Below are 16,897 nucleotides of genomic sequence, written 5' to 3'. Positions count from 1 at the left end.
TGGTTTCCTCATTCCAGCTGCCTTTGACAGGGTTTGTTTCTGTCCTCAGCTGATTTTGGCCTCTGCGCTCAGCTCAGCCCTGAGCAGGACCAGCGCAGCTCCATGCTGGGCACTGCTCACTGGATGGCCCCAGAAGTTGTGACCAGATCTCCTTATGGCCCCAAGGTGGACATCTGGGCCTTTGGCACTGTGACCATCGGGATGGTGGAAGGAGAACCTCCTTACTTCAGGGAAACGGCGGCCATGGTAAGAGGCAAATTCTCCAGTGGCTGCAGAGGCCTGTGAGCACAGGGGGACCCTGCGCTGGGAGCAGCAGCTGGAGGTTTCTGTACATGGGAAGGGAATTCCCAGAGGACTCATGCCTCAACACAGATGAAGATTCTGAGTGTCAGTGGCACTGCAGAGATGCTCTTGATGAAAGAATCCTCTGAAATAACACAGGTGGACCACACTGACTAAGGAAAATGGCCTGTAAAGCTGGTGTCCACGTTTGGAGAAGCAAAATGTGCTATTTCTGATGGAGGTTCCTACTGACAGAGTCAGCCAATGAAACTGGCTCTCAAGGCGAGATCATTTCGATGTTGCAGTGGCTGTGGCAGCCCCAGGGTTTGGGTTTTTTGGCTGGCATAGCAAAATGAGCTCTGAGCAGCATCTGTGGCAGGGAGGAAAGTGTCCCTGGAGCTGGGGCTGAGGCCCCGGGCTGGATGTGAGCCTGTGTGGGTATGAAGGGAGCTGGCAGAGCGCTGAGTTTGCTTTCCCTGCAGGCTCGCGCTCTGATCCGGCAGAACGGGGCCCCGCAGCTGCAGGAGCCCCGGCGCCTGTCGGCTCTGCTGCGGAACTGCCTCGAGTGCAGCCTGGAGCCGGACGAGGAGCGGCGCTGGGCTGCCCAGGAGCTGCTGCAGCTGAGGGCCAGGGGCTGCAGGGGAAGCAGCAGCGCCAGGGAGGGGTTTTCTTGTGGGGCCCCCTCCGACAGTCTCCAGTCTGGCTGCGTTCCACACGCAGAGCGAGCAGAATTCTCGCCTGCTGTGGCTTGGCAGCTCCTTTGGAGCTCATCTGGGCCTGGTGCCCCACAGCGAGCAGGGACATCTTCAAGCAGCTCAGGGGGCCCAGAGCCCTGCCTGACCTGAGCCTGGATGTTTCCAGGGAGGAGGCACCTCCCACATCTCTGGGCACCTTCTGTCAGTGTTTCCCCACTCTGCTGGTTAAAAAATTCTTCCTGAGATCTAATCTGAGCCTGCTTCCCTCTCCTGAGTTTCAAACCATTTCCCTTTGTCCTGTTGCAACAGATCCTGTGAGGAACTTGACTCTGGAAAGTAACAGTTCATTTCTTTGCTTTTTGTCCTTTGGACAGCACCCATTTTTATCATCAGCCAAGCCTCTCTCCAGCCTGACCCCTCTGATCACTGCAGCAAAGCAACTGAGGGAGCAGCAGAGGAGATGAAGCCCTTGAGGACAGCTTTCAGTTCTAGTAGTCAGGACAACTAGTTAGTTATGATAGTTAGCACTACTAGTTGGTTAGGGTAGTTAGGATTGCATGTTTGTTATGGTTCTTATGACAGCCTGTTTGTTACGGCAGTTGTTTGAATAAAAACTCTCTTAACCCTCAACTGCCTTGCCGTGTCCCTTCCTTCTCCCGCTGTGCCTCAGCTGCCCGGAGCAATGTGAGGGGAGAGCGGGCGCAGCCTAGCCCAGAGCTGAGCCCCAGCAGAGCCCTGGCAGAGCCCAGAGCAGCCTCGGCACCTGCAGAGTCAGCCTGGAAGGAGGCGCTTGGAGCCTTCTCGGCTGCACCCGGCTCTTGGTTACAAACTGGGTGTGCTGGAAAATGCCACCGGCTCTGCGCGAGGGCAGAAGGGGCCCGGGGAAGGCCCAAGTGCTCCATGCAAGGGAAAAACCTGCCCTGGGTCTGTTATAAATAACTGGGTAGTGTTGGCTTTTGCTATTATGTATTGACTTCTGCAAAATATTCTTAATCACACTGATTTTGATAGAGTGCAGTTCGTAATCACCTTTAACTGCTTTTGCTATAGTATAATTTGCCAGCTTTTTGTGGCCAATGCCCTGGCCCCTGTGTAGCTCATATCCTCAGAACATCATTTATGGATGATATTTTAGTTTGTGGAGAGTATGAAAAACATACATTATAGTTTTGGCTTTTGAAAAATATTACAGTGGATGCCATGTGTTGTACATTAGAATGTTAACTTTTGCACAAGTAGCTGTAGTTGTGAAATAATAATCAATGCTTTTATTTCTGTAAATAACTGACAATAACACTTCAGAGATATTTGTGAAATAGCTAATGTTCATTTCAAGTACTTGTGGAAATAGCTAAAACCATCTGCATGGTCAGATAACATTTAAGGAAGGGATGTGATGAGGACCCCTGCCACTGACCCTTCCCCTGTCAATAACTGTCACCTGCTGAAACCACAGAACAGGGGCCCTTGTGAGGGAGTGACACACAACCCTCAAAACAGCAATCCACGATTCCTGCACGTGCTCTAAAACGGCGAGTTGGGGGTCAAACCAACCTGAAGAATTCCTGGAACATGTAAACGACTTCAAAGAAATGTTTGAATATGTATAATCATTATGAATATGAATTTGAAAAATACAATGGGAAAACTAGACAAGAAGAGTTGCTGTGGTTAACCAGTGTGCCTCTGGCCATCGCCGAACACCCAGCCCTGTTACTGCCCCTTATTATTCCTTATTAAACTTTCAAAAATTCTAAAGAGTGAGGCTCATTTCTCACAAAACCCAAGGTGCTCACCCCTTGTTCTTCCCCCAAAGCCAGGATTTGTCAATCCTAACCTTTGTCTGGATGGAGGAGAAGGAGGCTGCGAGGAAAAGAAGATGCACTGGTGTGGAAGCCCATGGGAGTCTCAGTCTCCCACCCGTGGGGGACTGGTCCCCAATAAGAAGAATAGATTTTAAGGTTATGGTAAGAAGCTTGCTTCTCCCATAGATCTTTGCAGGCACATGCTGATTTATGGAAAGTTATGTTACCCCATTGGCCTGTTGGCCTAATAACCCCAGTTCACCCCCTATTACCCATCTTTGGTGAGTCCCTAGAATGTTCTCCCTCTCTGTCCCTCCATTGGCTCTAATTTACTGCATTCCTCTGCCCCTGTTTCCCTATTAGCTGACCCGACCCTTAACCCCTCCTTTGCCCCATTTTCCCCCATATCCATTGGACCCTGACCCTCAGCTCCACCCTCACTACCCCATATAAAAACCCCCTGTGCCCTCAGCTTGCACCCTGTCTCTGTCCCTGGGCCCTGTTCAGCTCTGTGCCCTGTTCCTGTACCAATAAGCCCAGTTTGCTGCCGATCATACCCAGACCCATCCTGCCGACTTTGTCAGCTTTATAAAGCAGCCGTGAGCTTCAGGCTCCGGAGTGCCGGACGCTCCAAGGGCCTCGGCAGCGCCAGGATGCTCCAGGCTGGGACAGCCAGGCAGGGCAGGAGGAATCACTGCCCCTTTCCCCTCTCTGCTGCTCCATCTCCCAGCCCAGCATCGCTGCAGGACAGCCTCACTGCCAACGCCATCCTGCCAGGGATGGGCTGGGGGGATCTCCTTCCCCTTCCCTCTGGCATGGAGGCAAATCCCATCTTCTCCTTGACCACCCTCCTCCTTCTCCTCATTCTGTCCTACATCCATCCATGTTCCTTTCCAATCTCCTTCCTCCCTTGCTCCTTCTTGTTCCTTCCTCTCCTCCTGCCTTTTCCTTTTCCTTTCTCCCTGTCTCTTCCTATCCTTGTCCTTCCTCCCCCAAGTCCTGAGTTGCGGACAAAGACCAGGGAGAACAAATCCCTGCCACAGAACCTCGTGGAAGAGACCATTTGGAACGGCTCCACGGCTCAGGAATCCAATGGGGAGGAAAAGCCCCAGAGATCCCCCACGAGGAGGGTCTGCAAACCCAGCCTGGGGAGCTGAGAGGAGGTAAAAGCCTCCCTGTGCTGGGAACGGTTTGGGGAATGTGAGAAGAGCTTCAGGCAGAGCTCAGCCTATTCCTGGTGCCTCCAAAAACGGCGGTGCCAGATGCAGAGATCCATGGGGACACAGAGATCACCCATCAGATCCACGGGGATGCAGAGATCCCCCTGGAGATCCATGGGGATGCACAGATCCCCCTGCAGATCCATGGGGCTGCGGAGATCCCCCTGGAAATCCACGGGGATGCAGAGATCTCCCTGCAGATCCATGGGGTTGTAGAGATCCGCCTGCAGATCCATTTGGATGCAGAGATCCCCCTGCAGCCCCCGGAGCAGCCACGCTGAGCACGGCGATGCCTCAGAGGAGGCTGTGACCCCGCGGCCAGAGGGCCCCGCTGGAGCAGCCTGTCCTGGCAGGACTGACCCCGGGGCACAGTGACCCACGCTGCAGCACTTGGAGGGGGCTGTGCCCCATGGGATGGACTCAGCTCGGAGAAGTTCCTGGAGAAGTCTCCGGTGGGAGAGAGCCCAGGGTGCAGCAGGGGAACGACTCCTGTCCCTGAGCAGAGGGAGAAGCCCCGGGGCATGAACTGAGCCCGGCCCCATTCCCTGTCTGCGGCACTGCCGGGGTAGGAGGTGCAGCTGGAAAGAGGGAGGCGTGGGGGAAAGCTGCATTTAAGGCTCTTCACTTACTTCTCATTATCCTGCTCTAAATTTTAGGAGTTTTCTGTCAGAAATCTCTCCCCTCCCCCACTCATCCACAGGGCTTTGGGGCGGTTTTCTCTCTTTGAGGGAAATCAAAGCGATGCCCTGATGCTCCTAATTAGGGGTAGGAGAAGTGAGGCTCCAGGGCTTCCCGCTGAGCCGGAGCCACCGGAGCCGCAGTGCCGGGAAAGCCGTGGCGGGAGGTGCGGAGAAGTTTGTTTGTGTTTTCAGCTCAATCCCCCTCGGGCCGGGCCCGTTCCAGGGCTGTTCCTCAGCTCCGGCTCTGCCCTCACGCAGCCCGGGGGGCCCGGAGAACGCGGGGCGGGGCTGTGCTGTGTTCAGAGCCCGCCCCTGGCGGCGATTGGGTGATAGTGCCGTCAGTCGTGTTTGTGGCGCGCTGATTGGTGGGAGCGGGGCGGAGCAGGGCCCCGGTGGCGGGCTGAGGGCGGCCGTGGCTGGGCAGCGGCGCCATTGTCGGAGCGTGTGTGCGGTCCCGTGAGCGGCGGCAGCGGCCGGAGCGCGGTGAGGCGGCGGCGGAGCTCGGAGGCGGCCGCAGCGCAGGTGGGAGCCGGGCTGGGTTGTGCGGGGGCTCGGGGCTGGCTGCGGGCCTCGGGGGCGGCAGGGGGCTCGGGCGGGTTCGTTGTGCCGTGTCCGGCCCGTGTTGTCGCTGGCGTGAGGGCGCTGCGGGAGCGGCTGCCCGCGGTCTCCTTGCGGCCGCTGCCTCGGCAGGAGCCGCTGCCGGAGCAGCGCTGGCTCGGCCCGGTTGCTGTGGCTGGGACAGAGGGGGCTGCCCCGTGCCCGGGGCTGTGCGGGGAAATTCCCGTGGCCGGAGGTTTCTGTGCGCAGAGGAGACAGAGGAGTCCTGTAAAAGTGACTTTATTGCTGAGCAGAGGGAGAGGCCGTGGGGCATTTGTCGTGCGCTCTCTGCCATTGTTGTAGTTCGCAGCCTCCTTTTTATCCTCATTTTCCCGGCCTCATCTCCCTCTCCCTTTGTGCACTGGCTGAGGTACTTGGAAGGTTCAGACCTCCCGATCCTGTAACTGCATGTCCTCGTTAATGTGCACCCCCACTTTTGTATAACAGCCGATATTCACGGCTCTGTTAAATCCTTGTTCTTCTGGAAGTTCGGGAATTTAGCGGGACTTTGTGTGAGCAGCAGTCCATGTTAATTAGTAACATTTATTGAAGCTGGTGGTTTCGCCCGTTGCTTCCTTATCTACAAGTTCCTGGCCCCTCGCTCAGCTGCTGAATGAGCTGCACTCTCGAGGTGTGGAGCATGGTAAAAAGATGAGAGTTGCTGCAGCACATCAGAGGAGAAACAGCATTCGTTTAACCCATGATCTGCCACGGAGCCACAAAACCGTGTCCCATTCCCATCCTTTCCGCGTTTGAATCCGTACATGAGCTACTTTCTTCATTCCTTTGTTATCTGTTTCACCACTTTTCCTTTTTCATCTTTTTGCCAACAGCAGTTTGTGTCAATTATTTTCCACAAACTCCTCCTTTTTCTGTTAAGAGATGATCTGATCCCATCCCATGGTTAAGTGTTGTGTTCCTCATTTCAGTGGATTGGTCAGGAGGAAGGTCAGGAGCTGGAGCTGTCTGGTTGGTTATTATTCCGAGCAGAGCTTGTAATCTAATGATGCCATTGCAATGAGAAATGGGTTCTGTGGCTCCTGATATGAATTGGTTTGGGTTCGCAGGGGCTGGTCCATGGTGTTGTAGGATTTGTTCTGGTGGCCGTTCATCTTTTCCCTATTTTTGGGCGCTCTCTCCAGCCAGGGCTGCATCAATTGACTGCTTTTCTCTAATTAAATCATCAAATCCTTGGATTCCCAGCTTCTTTCCCTGAATTTTTGCTAGCAAAAAAACCCCACAGACAGTGACAGCACATGTTGGAGTGGGCAGCGGGATGATTCCCCTCCCATTTATTTATAGTGAAGTTTTCCCAACGTTCTCAATGTGCTGTTTCCCTTTGCAGCTTCAGCCGTTTCTGTTGCAGGGTCAGATATCCTCCCCCTGGGCTCTGCCTTGAGCTGTGCAAATTCCATCAGTGCAAGCAGGCAGAGCTTGGGGTGAGGGGCAGAGGGAATCAGCCCAATTCCTGCCCCAGGCAAGGGACCCAGGTGCATTGTCCACACTTTGCCCAGCAGTGTTCATTTACATTTCTAAAGCTCCTCTGGAGGCTGCCTGGAATGAAGCTTCTCTTCCTGCTGCTGGGCAATGTTGATGTTTTGTTGCTGGTCGTTATCTCTGTGGGGGTCTTCTGTGCTGTTCCCAGTCTGTTCAGGTGCTAAACTCATCTTCATTGAGTGGTGTAACACCCCTTAAAAAAATCCTTTAAAATTCATTTCCCCAAGGCAAAGAAAACCAAGCCTGAGTAGAGAAATTAGGTTTAAAAGAACCAAACTCGGTACATTTACAGCAGTGCAATGGCAGGCAGCCCAGAGTGTGGGTGTCAGTGAGCCCCAGAGTGGAATTGTGCCGTGGTGTTCCCCAGCAGCTGTGGCAGTGCCGGCCCAGGCAGCGCTGAAGCTGCAGCAGTGGCAGCAAGGCTTGGCCCCAGTGGCTGGAGATGGCAGAGGAGGGTGGCCAGGATTGCAGAGGATTCCAGGCGAGGATCTGTGGGCAGGCGCAGGGGCTTGGCCCGCTGTGGAGCCCTGGCTGCTGCTGCGTTGCCTTCAGGGCAGGCTCAGGGGCGGCCTCCCATTGTCCTGCTGCAGGCGGGAAGTGCAAATCTGCGGGGCTTCAGAGTCCTTGAGGCCAGGCTGAGGGGTCCCCCGTGTTGAGCTGTGCTGGCGGCTGTTTCTGGCCTCGGGGACACTTGGCATGGGCCCCTTGGCCACCAGTGGTGCTGCTTGGCACTCCTTAGGCAGGAGCCGATGTCCTGGCTGGGTGTTGGCAGCAGCAAAGTGCCAGGGCAGGCTCAGTGCCAGCCCAGCTTCCTGTGGGAGAATGTGCCTTGATATCTGCTCCAGTGGTTGCTGAAGCAGTGAGAATTGCTTTTGCCCCCCTGTTAGGTGCCATGGTGTCAGCAGAAGATATTGAAGCCTTCCTGCTCAGGGCATTTCAGTGCCAGGCTCTCACAAGCACCCACAGCTGGGTGGGTTGAGCTGAGCATGGGGCGGTGACCTGCGCTGTGTCTGATTCCCCTTCCTTCCCTCCCCTGGAACAGGGTGTTGCTGTTAGACACCACTTGTCCTGATTGGTACAGAGTGCTTTAGGGAGACTCCATATCTAAATTTCCCTATTTCCCTGGGCCTGCCCACACTTCTGGATTCACTTGAGCATAGGCCTCGCCAGACATTTGACACAAAGGTACAACAGTACTGGCCTCTGTATCACCTTTTAACATATTAATTTGCATTCGTAGTTTAGCGATCAAATCCCTTCCCAGTAAATCATGATAACAATTCGGACCAAGTCAAAATTCATGCATTTCAAATCCCTCTCCCAGATGTACCAATAGTGGTTGAATAAACCCACACATCTTTCCCACTTAACTCCTGACTAATAAAACATACTTTTAGCATTTTCCCCCCCATATGTCGAAGATTCATATTGCATTGAGGGGCCCCTGTGTCCATCAGGGAATGCCTTCTCTCAATGCAAGTCCACCCTGAATGTTCTCAAGGGCTGCAGTGTGGAGGGTCCCTGGTGTGATGGGAGCTGTGACAGCCCTGCCAGTCCATGTCCATCAAGGGGTGGACTTGCTGGTCCTGAGGGTGCTGCTGTCTGTGCTTGCAGTGTCCTTGTGCCCTGCAGCTGGAGCCCTGGTTCCTTGCCAGGGGCTGTTTGGGTGGGCTCTCCCCTGCCGAGGAGGGCAATGCCTGTGCCGGGTGCTTGTGGCCGAGCCCGTGCCCTGGGTGCTGGGGCCCCCTTGGGCCCTGGGGTTGATCCCTCAGGGGCTGTAGGAACTGTGCCCTGGCCTTTGCCTTGAGCTTGGCCTTTTGCTGCTCCCTTCTTGCATTCACCTGGTGTGCCTTTGTGCCCAAGTGCTGCAGGTCCTTCTTGTGCCCCTCCTGCAGCCCCCTCAGTGCCTGTGGGTGCTTGTCTTGCTTTAGAAGATGGGTGTCCACTTGGGAAGGCAGAAAAAGCCTCTCTTGGAATGGAGAATGCAAATCCCCTCCCTCTTAATTTTTAGACTAGTGAAATCAAGGGGCTCTCAGGCAAAGATATGGGAGTAGGAATACCAGTTCTTTACTAGTGTGTAGAATAAAGCAAAGAAACACCAACAGCTGCGGCAGTGACAGCAAACAGAGCCCGGACCCAGTCCCGGCCTTTGGGCTACGGCGCTTTGCCCTTGGGTGCAGTTCCGGGCACGGCCGGCTGGGGCGCTGGTGGCTCCCGCGGGGCGGGGCAGCACATCCCTCCCATGGGAATCTCTCTGAACGGAAATAGAGCAATCCCTTCATCTAACTCTTTCACTTTTTTACCTTCTATAGCCTTTCTCCCCTATTTTGGGACAGTATTTGGAGAGGGCTGTCTATTAACTGAGCTCCTAGTGTTTCGATAAGGTGCTTCCTGTAGAGAGAGAGTTTCCCTGAACAGCCGGAGCTGTGGTTTCCAAGGGGACGTAACTCAGAGCAGGACGGGGTCAGGGGAGGATATCCCGCCGAGGCTCGGTGGGAGTGTGGGCAGGGTCTGCTGCCGGAATCGGCAGAGGGGGATCTTCCCGTGGAGCCCGAGGCGGAGCGTGGGTAGCCCCCACATGGCTGATGGCGGCTGATCCGGCAGCTGCCGGCAGAGCAAAGGCAGGTGGGAGAGCCCGGCAGCAGCGGCGGTGCCCAGCGCAGGTGGCACGGGCAGGGCAGGCGGGGATGGGATGGCTGGGACCCCCCTGGGTGCGGTGGGCGCGATGACCTCGGAGCAGGCGGCAGGACAGAGCAACCCCCATCTTCCCCAGCATGGGCGGCAGAGCGGCCGCGGGCCAGGCAGTGGGAGCAGGGCACACAAATTGAGCGAGAGCACCGGGGCAGGTGGAGCTGCCCTGGGCAGTGAGGCCGCACCTGGGATGGAAACCGGGGCAGGCGGAGCTGAGGCGGGCAGCGAGCCGGGACCCGGGACAGGCACCTGGGCCGCGAACGGAGGGGGCAAGACCTGCAGAGGATCCCACTCTCTTTCTGATTTTTCCTCCTGCTCCCCTCCCTTTCATTTCCCCTTGTTCTTTTCTTGTTTTTTTCTCGGGGCTTTCTGATATTTCAAAGATTTTTATTCTCCTAAAATCTCCTGTCTTACATATGGCATATTCTCTTTCTTCTAGATTAAATGGGTTTTTTTAACAAATAAACCCAGAACCTAACAAATCCAGACTTCTGCATGGATACTTTGAAATTGCCAACGAGCTAACTCAGGACCTCCTAATGTTGTTTTTCTCATCACCTTTTTATTTATCCTTTGGCAAATTAAGCATCTTTCAGTTACTTGCTTGGCTACTCCGAGAATCCCAGTGCACGTATAGTTCCTTAAAAAATGATCACGCAAAGCTTGAGTACCCCAGCGGATTTTCTGATGCAAGTCTTCTAATATTTCCCTAGAAGCACATTTTATTTTGAAATTGTCTTCTATCAAGAAGTTTCCATTTCCCTGATTTCTCTTATTCACTTCCTGTCTTGTTTAATTCCTTTTTCTCAGCTTCCCTAAACTTTGGAATTTCCAGTTTTTCCTCGTTTGGAGTTACTATTAACATAACTCTTTCAGCTCCATTTTCTGCTGCATCCTTAGCTTTGTGATCTGCCAAATTATTTCCTCCTCTTTCTGGAGTCTTTCCCTTTTGGAGTTCCATAATATGTACTATAGCTATCTCTTTTAGGTAATTGGAATGCCTCTAAAATAAGTTCCTCATGTATTAATCCTTTTCTTCTTGAATTAAATAATCTTTTCCCTTTCCAAATTTTTTAAAGGTATGTACTACTCTAAAGGCATACCTTGAATCAGTATATATAGTTCCTTTATTTGTGTTAAATATTCTAGTGCTCTTTTTAAAGTATATAATTCACAAGTTTGAGCTTACTAGTTTGAGGTTAATTTCCCTTTTTCCATAGTTTGCATGTTTTTCCAATTGACTACTGCATACCCTGTATTTTCTCCTTTTGCAAGGAGTTTTATCTCTTTTAGTAAACATAACTCCCAAAGGACTATTTCTTTTTTTTTTTTTTTCCCTGTATCCAACTTACTGGTTTTCTGTCTCATTTTCAAGATCTTATCTATTAATCCTCTTCCTCTGTTTTTCACATTCTCTAACAACCTAAATACCACTTTTCTTTCAACTACACACACAAAAATAAAAAAGTTTTTTCTCACACTACTTTCAGTACAATACACCTCCCTCCAAGGAGATATAGTAAAGCTTAAAATACAGAATCTACATTACCTATACTTTCATTCATCTACATTCACTCACTTTTATTTCTCTTTCACTTCCACACATTCTTTCCCACCCTCAGAGAATCGAGGGTCCCTGTGGCCCCCCCTCACCTTGGGGTGGCCTCTGGGTCTCAGTATCTCCGGGCCTCCTGGGAGGGCCCTGACTCTGCTGCCTCCGGTGCCGTTCACCTGTGAGGCTGATGTGTGTGTCACTCACACTCTTTAGCCACGGCCCCCTCACACGCCCTGGGGACAATGGCCCCTTTGCAGGTCACCTGTGCCTTATGCCACAGCCCCCACACGCCCAGGAGAACAATGGCTTATTTGTGGGTCACACACTCCTCTTTCCACAGCCCCCCTTCCCACCCGCCCGGGAAGCTGAGGCTGATTTTGTGTGTGACTCACTCTCACACACAACAAGGCAACAATAAGGTACCTTTTGTTATAAATGATCAAATCGAGAGCCAAACTTATAAGAAATTTTAGCAAAGATTTATTAATTTGTCTGCAAGACAGAAGTTCGGTTGTCAAAACCACCACAGGCAGGGGTCAGCGTCGAGCCCGGGTTCGGTGCTGGGTGAACACGGATCTGAGCTCCGAATGTCAGAGTCTCCCCCTGTTCACAAATGCTGCCTGACGCAGCGAGTTCTTTTACAGTTTATTCTGCTCGAGGCAGAGATGACCGAATGTTCTTTGTGTCTCTTCCCATGCATAACCGTGTCTTTACCTGTGCAGAGGTAGACAAAGACTCAGTCCCGGTGTCTGATGTTGTCAGTAGACTCTGGGGAAGTCAGCATTCACATGCATCAGAGTGGGGCTGTGGATCATCTTGGTAGCTGTAATCCACGAGGCGTTATCACTCTTGGCTGGACCTGGTGACCCGGGGAAGCCAGCGATTATCGCCCTGGAAGCTTCTATGCTTTCATTAAAAACCCCGATGTTTATCTCAACCAAGTCCAGGAACTAGATGTATATGAATAACACACTGCTCCCTGCCAGGATGGTCAAGAGACTTAGTGTGGATTTTACAATATTTTATACATTAATAGCATGAATTATCTCTACCATATACTACACTTTCACATCACCTACTACAAGTTTAGGTGTTTCTTGCCAGTCCCCGTGCTCTTGGATATCCCTCAACCCAACTGTGTTGTCCAACCCCAGATGCTCTTGAGCATATCCTCAATCTGGCAAAATTTTGCTCAACCCTGGATGCCCTTGGAATGTTAATTCCTCAACCCAGCGGGTTTTAATTCTGGATGTACTTGGGCACTCTTATCCCTCAATCCCGCAGAATTTTTAGGAGCCCCTTTTGTCCCGTTTCCTAGTGGATTGGGCTCGAAAACTCCTCTGCTCCCTACCTCCGAGGGGTCCAGCCCCTCTCTGGGACCCAGTCCCAGTTACCCCGGGGGATTCTCTCACTCCTCTTCTCACTCGCTGTGTCTCTTTACTGGCAGCTTCCCTCGAGGAAAGTTGGAAACGCAGCGTGGGAGACTCCAGCACTCACTTGGCAGGCCTGGGACAACCAGCCCTCGTCTCATTCACAGCCCAGAGCAGAGAATGAGGGGAGAAGGGAGCCCCGGAGCCCAAAAACCCCCGCATCCTGGAATGGGGAGAGTGAAGCGGGGGGAGCTTTTGGCATTGCTGGGACTGCCAGCAGCCTGGGCAGGGCAGGCACCGAGGAGAAGGGGACCCCCAATCCAAGCGTGACCCCCAGCTACTGGGACATGAGGAACCCTCTGAACACCAGAGGGGAGGGACCAGGGATGGGGAACTCCTGGGAGGCTTTTTCAGGGCTGTATCTTGGTGTTTGGGAGGTTTTTCTGGAGCCCAGATGGCCAGTGACTTGTAGAGATGGACTTGGGCAGAGGGACCTTCAAACTCAATGTGTGTTGGGGAAGATGAAACAGAAAAGCCTTATAAATATGATTGTCTGGCAAAAGATTTTGTGAACATAAAAAGTATAAGGAAGATTAAAATGAAAGCAAGCTCTGAGATACCTCAGTTAGTGAACAACTGGAAAACAACGGTGTGGCCCAACTGAAGGTAATCCCCTTTTGATGAAACAATTCCTTCTGCTTGCAGACAGATCCAAGGGTCAGAGCAGACTCTACTAGCTCAATAGAAAGGGTCCAAGGAGGAGATTTTGGGTTTAAAATGTAACACAGTATAGTGATGTAATGATTTTTACAGGCTGTATGTAAATGCTCTAGGATTTGTATCTTGTGCTAGATTGGTTAGTGAGAAATAGAATATTCAACACAGAAGAAGATTGATTGTATTGTAACGGGAACCTTACTCTCATACGCTCTTCCCCTCTTACCCTCCCACCCTCTCTACCCCTCTCTTCTCTCGGGCCTGCTCCGAGCTGTGCCTGGCAGCTCCCAGCAGGGCCCTGCACCCAGGCCCTTTGCAATAAACCGCAAGTTCCACGACCTGGCTGCAGAGATCTCTCATCTCCATCTGTCCCGACCGTCCTACCCCCTTACACTTCTACAAACGCGCTCATCCCTTATTTTCCCCAAACCAGGATTTCCCATTGCCAACCCCAGGGAGGCTGCGAGGAAGAGGAAGATGCCCCGGGACACTGAGGCAGGTGAGGAGGAAGTCAGTGCCCCTTTCCCCTCTGTGCTGCTCCATCTCCCAGCCCAGCACGGCCCCGGCTGCAGCTCAGGCCTGGGGGGATCTCCTTGCCCTTGCCTGTGGCACGGAGGCAAATCCCATCCTGTCCTTGTCCTTCCTCCCCCAGAGCAGGAGCTGAGCATGGAGAGCAGGGAGGACAAATGCCCGCGGCAGAACCTGGTGGCAGAGGCCGTTTTGAGCGGCTCCACGGCGCAGGAAGCCAACGGGGAGGAAAAGCCCCGGAGATGCCGCACGAGGAGGGGCTGCAAACGCAGCCGGTGGGGATCTGAGGCGGAAAGAACCAGCCTGGGCCGGGAAGGCGGCCGGAGATGGAGCCAGAGCTCGGAGCTGGTGCTCCATGAGCAGCTCCATGATGGGGAGAAGCCCCACACGTGTGTGGAGTGTGGGAAGAGCTTCAGGTGGAACTCCGAACTGATCAAGCACCAGAGGAGCCACACTGGGAAGAGGCCCTATGAGTGTTCCAAGTGTGGGAAGAGGTTTCAGACCAGCTCCGATCTCGTCCAGCACTATCGGATTCACAGAGAGGAGAGGCCCTTCCAATGCCCTGACTGTGGGAAGGGATTCAGGCACCACTCCACCCTCATCAGACACCGGCGCATCCACACTGGGGAGAGGCCCTACGAGTGTGATAAATGCAGGAAGAGGTTTCCGACCAGCTCCCATCTCCTCCGGCACTATCGGATTCACACAGAGGAGAGGCCCTTCCGCTGTCCTGACTGCGGGAATGGATTCAAGCACAACTCCACCCTCATCACCCACCGGCGCATCCACACTGGGGAGAGGCCCTACGAGTGTCCCCACTGTGGGAAGAGCTTCTCCAGCAGCTCTGAGTTGACCCGGCACCAACGGAGGCACCACTAAGGGAAGCCCTGCGAGTGCCCCGAGTGCGGGCAGAGCTTCGTGCGCTGCTCCAGCTCCATCCCCCACTGGAGGAGGCACTTTGGGCACAGCCCAGGTGAGCCACATTCCCTGTGATCCATGTTGGGAACACACCTGGCTGCTTAGCCTTTTCATTTGGCCTTAATTTTCCTCTACTTCACCTTCATCCTTTAAGGACACCCAAAACTGGGTTAAATGAAGGAAATTGATCAAATAGATCTGAAGTTCCATAATTTCTCAGTTGTTTTAGAGGGAATTTAGGATTTGGGGACGCGTTTTGTGTGGAGTGCTGCTGTTGCTAAGAGGCAGGAATTTGATCTCAGCCTTCTTGTGTTGCTAAGAACTCCTCCCCTGACCCCAACCCCAACTCCACCCTTGGGATACCCTATAAAAACTTCACGGCCTTGTCTTTGGGAGGTAAAGAATGGATTCCCAAAGGATCAGCCCTTTTCCCACTGGTTTACAAAGGATCAGCCCTTTTCCCACTGGATTCCCAGAGGATCAGCCCATTCCTTCTGGATTCCAAGAGGATCAACCTTTTTCACTGGATTCCTAGAGGATTCTGACTCTGTCACTGTTTTTTTTTGTTTGTAATACTTCATTTATATTATTTAATTTTTGCTAATAAAGTACTGTTATTTCTACTCCCATATTTTTTCCTGAGAGCTCCTTAATTTCAAAATAAATTATTATTATTATCATTATTATTATTATTATTATTATTATTAGTAGTAGTAGTAGTAGTAGTAGTAGTAGTAGTAGTATTGATAATAATAATAATCAAAGGGAGGGGGTTTACATTTTCCATTTCAGTGGAGACTCCTGAAATAGGGAGACACCCCCAAGGCTGGGCCATGTCAAATAGTTCCTGAAAGATGTAAATTAGTTTATGTATATGCATGAGGGTCTATGAATATGCAACAGGCTGATGTGATTAAAACCAGATTAATTAAGAGGTGTCCCCGAAAATAACTGGAGGGTCTTGGTGGCCATAACAACCTTTGCTCGATGGTCTTTGTCTCCCATTACATCAGTCTGTTGCATATTCATGGCCTTGTTGCATATCCATGAAGTACTTTACATATTCCAGGAAAAAAATTGGCTTAATCTTAATCCTGTTTTGGGGTCCAGCCCCCCTCACAGATCATTTTGGGGTGTCCCATCCTCCTCCCAGCTCAGTGTTGGGATCCCATACCCATCTCAATTTTATTTGGGGATTCCATTCCCCTCCCACCTCAATCTGGGGGTCCCATTCTCCTCCCAGCTCAATTCTGGGGTCCCGACCCTCTTTTCCCCGCTCTCTCCTTTCACATCGTTCCCCCAATCCCCTCCCCCGTGTTTGGTTTTAGGGGCTCCCGGCCCCTACTGCTCCGTTTTGGGCTCCCGACCCCATTTTGGATTAATTTGGGGTCCCCAGCCCATCCCCAGGGTCACCTTCCCCCCCCGCCCCCCGTCAAATCCGCTCCTGGCAACTGATGAGTCATCAGCGAGACACGCTCTGATTGGCTGGAAATTACCCCACGCGGTGTGTGATCATTTACCGCAGTGAGAGGCCTTGGCCTGTGCCTGGCAAGTGATGAGTCAGAGTCGGGCCGTGTGCTGATTGGCTGAAAATCGCTGAGCGGGGCCAGTGCTCTGAGTTTGTGCGCAGCAAGTGGAACATCATCAGTGCCGCGCGTTGTGATTGGTCGGGATCTGTTTTGGGGTGGGGACGCGAGGAACTGGGGTTACTTGGGGTTTATTTGGGTTTATTTAGGGTTTGTTTGGGGTTTATTTGGGGTATTGATGGACTATTTGGCGTTTATCTTGGGTCTTACTTGGTTTATTTCTGTTTATTTGGGGTTATTTGGAATTATTTGAGTTTATTTGGAAGTATTAGTGTTTGTTTGGGTTTATTTGAGTTTATGTGGGTTTATTTGGAATTATTTGGGGTTCTTGGGGTTAATTTTGGTGTATATTGGGTTTTTTTTCGGTGTGCTTGATATCATTTGGGGTTTTTTGGCATTTAACTTGGGGGAGGGTTTTTTTTCGTTTTTTGGGGTTATTTGGATTTGTTTGGGGTCATTTGGGGGATTTCTAGGTATTGTTTGGGCTTGTTTACGGTTATTTAGGGTTTTTTCCAAGTGTTTTGGGGTTATTTGAGTTATTTGGGGTCACATAGGGTCAAAAGCTCCGCAAATGTTTCTCCTGCAAAAATCCAGAATTTTTCCTTAAAAATCCGAGAGTTTTCCCCCAAAAAACCGGGAATGTTCCCTTAAAAAAACCGGACTTTTCCTAACCAATAGCAGCGCACCCTGCTCCTGCTGGAGAGAGCGGGGGAGGCGCTGGGAGAGGACGGGGGTCTCCAGGAGCTGCTGAGGAGG

At 52.2% G+C, this 16,897-nt stretch overlaps 1 pseudogene; it reads left to right on the top strand.

Moving 5' to 3' along the window:
• The window catches only part of LOC128945559 (zinc finger protein 850-like), a 223,040-nt pseudogene extending 208,524 nt beyond the window's left edge, over positions 1-14,516 (top strand).
• Positions 14,517-16,897: the final 2,381 nt, after the last annotated feature.

The sequence above is a fragment of the Melozone crissalis genome, unplaced genomic scaffold (genome assembly GCF_028551555.1).
Source record: "Melozone crissalis strain CALT ecotype California unplaced genomic scaffold, PUWL_Pcris_2 ptg000066l_1, whole genome shotgun sequence".
Lineage (NCBI taxonomy): Eukaryota > Metazoa > Chordata > Aves > Passeriformes > Passerellidae > Melozone > Melozone crissalis.
This window is presented reverse-complemented; position numbering and strand designations above follow the sequence as displayed.